The 7521-nt window shown below is 45.3% G+C and overlaps 1 non-coding gene across 1 annotated transcript; it reads right to left on the bottom strand.

Annotated features, from left to right (window-relative positions):
- Positions 1 to 5489: 5489 nt before the first annotated feature.
- Positions 5490 to 5627, bottom strand: LOC114812625. The gene has a single exon (XR_003760276.1). It is a non-coding gene; the product is annotated as a small nucleolar RNA SNORA7 (small nucleolar RNA).
- Between the last annotated feature and the right edge of the window lie 1894 nt (positions 5628 to 7521).

Raw genomic sequence — 7521 nt, forward strand, 5'->3', positions numbered from 1 at the left:
TGGCTCCGTGGCCTGACATTCCGCACACCCAGAGGCTTCTTCAAGGAAGGGCTTCAGGAGACTGGTTTTCCTTTCTGGAGGAGACTCAAGGCATCCAGATCAATCCGGTGGGCCCCTCTGGGTTCAGGGCCGGTCTGGGAGCCCCTACTGTCCCATTTCTCAGGGAACCGAGGATGAAGTGAACTCTTTGGAGCAGCGGAGAAGCTCCAGGAAATCCTAAACTTTTAGGTTAAATGCAGATTCCAGGAGGCCGGAGGCAGCGAGCAAGGTGAACAGTGCATCAGGCATCAGGTAGGTATCTGGGGATCAAAGAACCAGGAGCCCATTCATCATGGCAGCCCCGGGGTGTTGCCGGCTCCATTCTAAAATGCTAAGCACACACAGAAAAAATCACCCCAAACCAAAGACACTTTTAAATCACACCACACTGGAGCACTGGGTAGTAAAATAACGAATGAAGTCTATTTGGGGAAATCGATGGGATTTCACAAATATTCCTCTAGGTCACAACTTTCAAGATACTTCTGAGAGTAAGATTTATGACCTATTAGGCAAAGGGATTAGGGTATCCAGGTAATGGCTGGGAAGTTTAAAATGGGGTGAGTAATACCAGGATACTAAGAGACAAGGATGGGTCATTTAATAATGATAATAATAATAATGGTGGTATTTGTTAAGCACTTACTATGTACAAAGCACTGTTCTAAATGCTGGGGGGGATACAAGGTGATCAAATTGTTCCACGTGGGGCTCACAGTCTTCATCCCCCTTTTACAAATGAGGTAACTGAGGCACAGAGAAGTTAAGTGACTTGCCCAAAGCGGTGGAGCCAGGGTTAGAACTCTTGACCTCTGACTCCCGAGCCCAGGCTCTTTCCACTGAGCCATGCTGTTTCTCTAATAATAATAATGTTCATATTTATTAAATGCTGACTATGTGCAGAGCACTGTTATAAGCGCTGGGGTAGATACAGAGTAATCAGGTTGTCCCACATGAGGCTCGCAGTCTTAATCCCCATTTTACAGAAGAGGTCACTGAGGCACAGAGAAGTTAAGTGACTTGCCCACAGTCACACAGCTGACAAGTGGCAGAACTGGGATTCGAACCCATGACCTCTGACTCCCAAGCCCGGGCTCTTTCCACTGAGCCACGCTGCTTCTCTACTGAGTGCTAGGTCCGATTCCTTGCTCTGCTGGGCTGCCGGCACCTGGTGCGTTACTCAGCACAGAGTAAATGAAGCAGTGTGGTCTAGTGGAAAGAACATGGACTTGGAAGTCAGAGGCCCTGGGTTCTAATCCCAGCTCTGCCACATACCTGCTCTGTGACCTTGGACAAGTCACTTAACTTCTCTGTGCCTCAATTCCCTCATCTGTCAAATGGGGATTAAGACTGTGAGCCCCATGTGGGATAGGGACTGTGTCTGTCCTGATTACCTTGTATCTTCCCCAGTGCAGTGCTTGGTACATAGTAAGCGCTTCATAAAAATCACAATTATTATTATTATAATAGGCTTAACAAATACTGTTAGTAGTAGTATTATTTGAATGGTTCAGAGAAGCATACAGATAATCCTGCAAGCAGTTATAGGAGGGGAGGGGCTGTCAAGCCAGGTCCTCCAGAGGGTTCATAAAGGATATCAGGAGAAAACTAAACACACAAGGAATTTATGATTATAAGATGCAGCTTGGCATAGTGGATAGAGCACAGGCCTGACAGTTAGAAGGTCATGTGTCCTAATCCTGGCTCCACCACTTGTCTGCTGTGTGATCTGGGGCAAATCACTTCACTGCTCTGTGCCTCATTTACCTCATCTATAAAACGGGGATTGAGACTGTGAAGCCCCGCGTGGGACAGGGATTGTGTCCAACCCAAATTGCTTGTATCCACCCCAGCACTCAGAACAGTGCCTGGCACAAAGTAATAATAATAATAATAATAGTAATTATGGTATTTAAGTGCTTACTATGTACCAAACACTGCTTTAATAATAATAATATTAATAATAAAGCCATCAGAATGGAAATGGATCTTGCTACTAAAGAATTTTTCTCAGGAAATTTAAAGAAATGAGGTAGAACACATTAAAGGAGATTTGCTTGATGCGCTGAGAAATCAAGGTAAGAAGTTCACTGTGAGAAACATTCCTCTTCTACTCCCATCTGCACTGCCTTTGCAATAGGATTGCCCCCTTTATTCACCCCTCCCTCGTAATAATAATAACTGCAGTATTTATTAAACACCTACTACGTGCCACACATTGTACTAATCCCCGGAGTAGATACAAGGTAATTGGGTTGAACCCAGTCCCTGTCCCACCTTGCGTTCACAGTTTTTATCCCCATTTTCCAGATGAGGGAACTGAGGCCCAGAGAAGTGGTGTCTTGCCCAAGGCCACACAGCAGACAAGTGGCAGAGCTGGGATTAGAACCCAGGTTCTTCTGACTCCCAGTCCTGTGCTCTATCCACTAGACCACTCTGCTTCACGTAGCCATAATATGTTTATTTCTATCAATGTCTCCAGCCTACTCTAGATGTTAAACTTGCCATGGGCAGGAACTGTGTCTGTTTATTGTTCCACTGTACTCTTCCAAGCACTTAGTACAGCGTCCTGCACACAGTAATCTTCAGTAAATACCAGTGTTTGATTAAACAGTACCATGACAAACCAGGAATCGTGTTTAAGGTTGTCTGGAAGTTGCGGGAACCAAACCTCAATCTCTGTCATGTAACTCCATCCCCACAACAGTTGGAAAATGACTCCTCCCATTGCCATCCTTTTCTGAGATTGTGCACGTTGTTTCTCGGCATTTCTGGGATCTTTCCCATCTTCCTCAAAGGATGTGTTGTTAATCATTGCTGGAAGCAATAGACTTTTGAAATAGATCCTCATCAGCAAGAATCATATCTTCTGTTTCTACCGTTTACTGTCAAGCACCCAGAAGGGGGCTTTGCACACAGTTAGCAAATTATACATTCCAAGCGCTTAGTATAGTGTTCTGCACACAGTAAGTGCTCAATAAATACGATTGAATAAATGAATACTACAGTGCTCAGCACTGAGTGGATTCTTCTGAGCATCTCAGAAATCTCATCTGATTAGATTCCACCCACACCAGTGCTTAGAGCAAAATGAGTGCACTACAGAAACCACAGTTATTTTTCTGGGAGTATTCTGCTCACCAACACTATGTGATAAATGGGTTTGATAAATACTGATAATAATAATAATAATAATCATCATGGTACTTGTTAAGCACTTACTGTGTGCCAGGCAATGCACTAAGCTCTGGGGTGGTTACAAGCAAATCGGGTTGGACACAGTCCCTGTCCCACGTGGGGCTTATGGTCTTAGTCCCCATTTTACAGATGGGGGAATTGAGGCCCAGAGAAGTGAAGCGACTTGCCCAAGATCACATAGCAGGCAAGTGGTGGAGCCAGGCTTAAAACCCAGGTCCTTGTGACTCCCTGATGGGATGGTGACGATGAGGAGGAGGAGGAAGAAGAGGAAGAGCAGGAGGAAACAAAATCTCCAAAGTCCTGAAAACCCCAAAGTGGTCTGCTGTTATTTCTTAGCTAAAACCTAGCCTTCTTTGAGCATTCAAAGATGACACTATTGCCCATGAGAAGAGGCTCAGAATGGTGCTGCTCTTTGTCTAAACTTCAGGGAAGGTGACAGCTATGCACTTGCATGAAATGTAATAACATGTTAAGGTCTGAAAGGCCAAAGAGACTTGTGGAGATATAAATTTGCTGGCTGAAATAGTCTTTTGTTTCAGGAGTAAAGAAATATGAGGAAATCTCAGAGCACAACAACCACGGGGTTTTTGTTTCTGCACAGTTTGTAAATGTCAGTTGAGGAGATGGGCACATTGCAGTGAAAACCTTAGAGGGAGCACATCTATGAAACAATTCACCCTACACTACCCTACTAATTAGATGAGAAAGTTCCTCTACACCACACAAATACTCTGTCCTCTATTCCTAATTAACATGCCAGGAAGTTAGAGTACTAGCAAGCCTCAGCAACATAATTATTTTTGACTGCATATATTTAGGGTTGAACAGTTTGATCGGGTCGAGTAGGAACACAGCTGTGAAATTCACTGGCACAATTAGAGGGAAGGGTGCCCCAGGAATTGATCACCTCCCCTTATCTCCCATGGAGAGGGGAGAGACAGGAGGCAGGGAGTTCAGCAAGGAGGCCGATGCAGTCAACAGAGGTTACTTTTTTATTGGTGTCATTATCATCATCTGAGTGGTTAAGGAGAATTGGGATGGTGGAGAGATTTGGCACAGAGGAACTACTGGATCACTTTGGAAGGAGCAATTTCAGCGGAAGCAGTTACGGCAGTTTCAGCCAAAGCAGTCAGAAAGAAAAGTGACTCGTCCAAGATCACACAGCAAGCAATCCCGGCTCTGCCGATATCTTGCTGTGTGATTTTGGCCTAGGCACTTTATTTCTCTTTGCCTGCAGATTGGATAAAGCAAGGGCCTGGGAGTCAGAAGGTTGTGGGTTCTAATGTTGACTCTGCCACTTGTCTTCTGTGTGTCCTTGGACAAGTCACTTCATTTCTCTGTGCCTCAGTTGTCTCATCTGTAAAGTGGGTATTGAGACTGGGAGCCCCCACGTGGGACAGGGACTGCGTGACTGTAAGCTCGTCGTGGGCAGGGAATGGGTCTGTTTATTGCTGTATTGTACTCTCCCAAGCACTTAGAACAGTGCTCTGCACACAGTAAGTGCTCAATAAATACCATTGAATGAATGAACCTGATTTGCTTGTATCCACCCCAACACTTAGTACAGTTCCTGGTACACAGTAAGCACTTAAATACCACAGTTATTATTATTACTATTATTATTATTCAAATGAGGATTAAATCCTCTTCCCTCCAACTTAGACTGTGAGCCCCATGTGGGACCGAGACTGCGTCCATCCTGATAAACTTGTACCTACCCCAGCGATGCTTAGAACAGTAACCATTGAACAAATACCATTTAAAAAGAAATGAAATGTGAGGGGCAAGTGATTTCATAAGGTGTGAAGGATGGGGGCAGAAGCGCCAGTGGAAGGGATAAATTTCCAAAGGGGATGGGTGATCTCCTTCTGGGAGACTGCTGGGAAAAATGAGAGTGGGAGTTGGAGAGATCATGGCCTGAGGAGCGAAGGGAGAAATGGCTTCATCCCAGAGGTGCTGGGTTATGTAGGGGGGTAATTAACAGATCCACGCAATGATCTTTGACCACAGGAGCACTTCTAGTCTTTTCTTGTCTTATGCTCTCAAGTTGTCTCTGACCCACAGGGACGCCATGGACACATCTCTCCTGGAACGCCCCAGCTCCATCTGCAATCGTTCCGCTAGTATATCCATAGAGTTTTCTTGGTCAACGTATGGAAGTGGTTTACCGTTGCCTCCCTCCGCGCAGTAAACTTGAGTCTCCACCCTCGACTCTCTCCCATGCCCCTGCTGCCCAGCACAGGTGAGTTATGACTTGTAGCAGATTGCCTTCCACTCACTAGCCACTGGCCAAGCTAGGAATGAAATGGGTAGGCCTCTGCTTGACTCTCCCTCCTATAGTTGAGACTGGTAGAGTACTAGAAACTCTCCAGGTGCAACCCTGAGAGGGGGGAGTACTCCTAGGGCCAGAAATATCTCTTAGGCTTCCCTATACCTGTCTTTGTCTCCCAACACAATCAATCAATCAATCATTCGATGTTATATATGGAGTGCTCAGTGTGCGCAGAGCACTATACTAAGCACTTGGGAGAGTGTTGGAGAACATAATTCTAGACATGTTCCCTCCCTAAAACAAGCTTACAGTCTAGAGGTGGAGACGAACATTAATATGAATCAATCAACCAATCTTGTTTACAGAGTGCTCACTGTATGCAGAGCGCTCTACTAAGTACTTGAGAGAGTGCAGTAGAACACAATCGGTAGACGTGTTCCATGTCCACGATGAGCTTACAGTCTAGAGGGGGAGACAAACAATAATATCGATTAATTAATTAGTCAGTGGCATTTATTGAGCACTTACCTTACGCAGGGCACCGTACTAATCACTTAGGAGAATACAATAGAATGATAGAACAGGGTTGGTAGACACTTTTCCTGACCATGATGAGCTTTGATACCTATCCCCATTGTGGATTTGAATGGCCGCCCCTTATTAGTTCCCAATTTCTAGGGCCACAGGCCGACCCTCCCCTCTCACTCTGCCCTGAGTCCTCCAGAAATATCCCATCAGCCGATGCATCAGGATATGATGGCCATTTCAGAGGTATTGATGGTTCATCTTGGGGAGGCTTAGCAGTTCTGTAGGGCCAAAGAGAGAAGAAACAGCCCCACCTGCCCAGGAGAAGTTACTTGAGCTAAGTTTCAGAGGGTGCTATTTTTTTTTCTCCGTGAATTCAAAAGTCTCAGCAGGTAGGCAGCTGTGGGTTTCTTGCTCAGCATCGAACAATTGTTCACAGTGATATAGTGCTCTGATACACCCCCTTCACATTTTCTGAAGTGAAAAAGGCCATTTAATTGAATAATTGAATCGGTATAGGATGGTCTTTGGGTTATGCAATGAAGGATTGGTTTCCCAATCAATCGATTAATCAGTCATATTTACTAAGTGCTTATTGTGGGCAGAAGACTGTAATAAGTGCTTGGGAGAGTATAATAGGGTTGGTAGGCGAATTCCCTGTTCAGCATGAGCTTAGTGTCTAGAGGGAAGATAATAATGATGATGATGGCATTTGTTAAGCACTTACTATGTGCCAAGCACTACTCTAAGCGCTGGACTAGACACACTTTTATCAGGTTGTCCCACGTGGGGCTCACAATCTTAGTCCCCATTTTACAGAAGAGGTAACAGAGGCCCAGAGAAGTTAAGTGACTTGCCCATAGTCACACAGCTGACAAGTGGCAGAGCCGGGATTTGACCACATCCCACTTGGGGAGGGACCACAGGCTAAGTAAGAGGGAGAACAGGTTTTGAATCCCCATTTTTGCAGATAAGGAAGCGGAGGCATAGAAAAGCGAGGCGACTTGCCCACAGTCTCACAGAAAGTAAGTGGAGGAGCTAGGATGAGAATCCAGGTCCTCTGACTCCCAGGTCCCCTGCTTTTTCCACTAGGCCACACTCAGTAGGACAGATTATCAGTTCCATTCTCCATGAACAGGGTGAAATCTGTTGCAAAGCTTTTGGAGCCTCGATTTAGCCAGATGTCTTTTTTACTGATGAGTGATGGTTGAATTGTATGCATACAAAAATCCAATTAAGAAAATGCAAGTGGATGACAAGCAGAGAATTCTCGCATCTAATCCTAAAACAGCATGGCCACAAGTAGCCCAAGCACTGGTCTAAGAATCAGAGGACCTGGGTTCTCATCCTGGTTCTGCCCTTCGAATGCTGTGTGACCATAGGTCAAGCACTTAAGTTCTCTGTTCTCCAGTTACCTACTCTGTAAGATAGGCATTATGACTATGAGCCCCACGTGGGACAGGGACAGTGTCTGCCCCGAGTAGGCC

Source organism: Ornithorhynchus anatinus, chromosome 5 (assembly GCF_004115215.2).
Source record: "Ornithorhynchus anatinus isolate Pmale09 chromosome 5, mOrnAna1.pri.v4, whole genome shotgun sequence".
NCBI lineage: Eukaryota > Metazoa > Chordata > Mammalia > Monotremata > Ornithorhynchidae > Ornithorhynchus > Ornithorhynchus anatinus.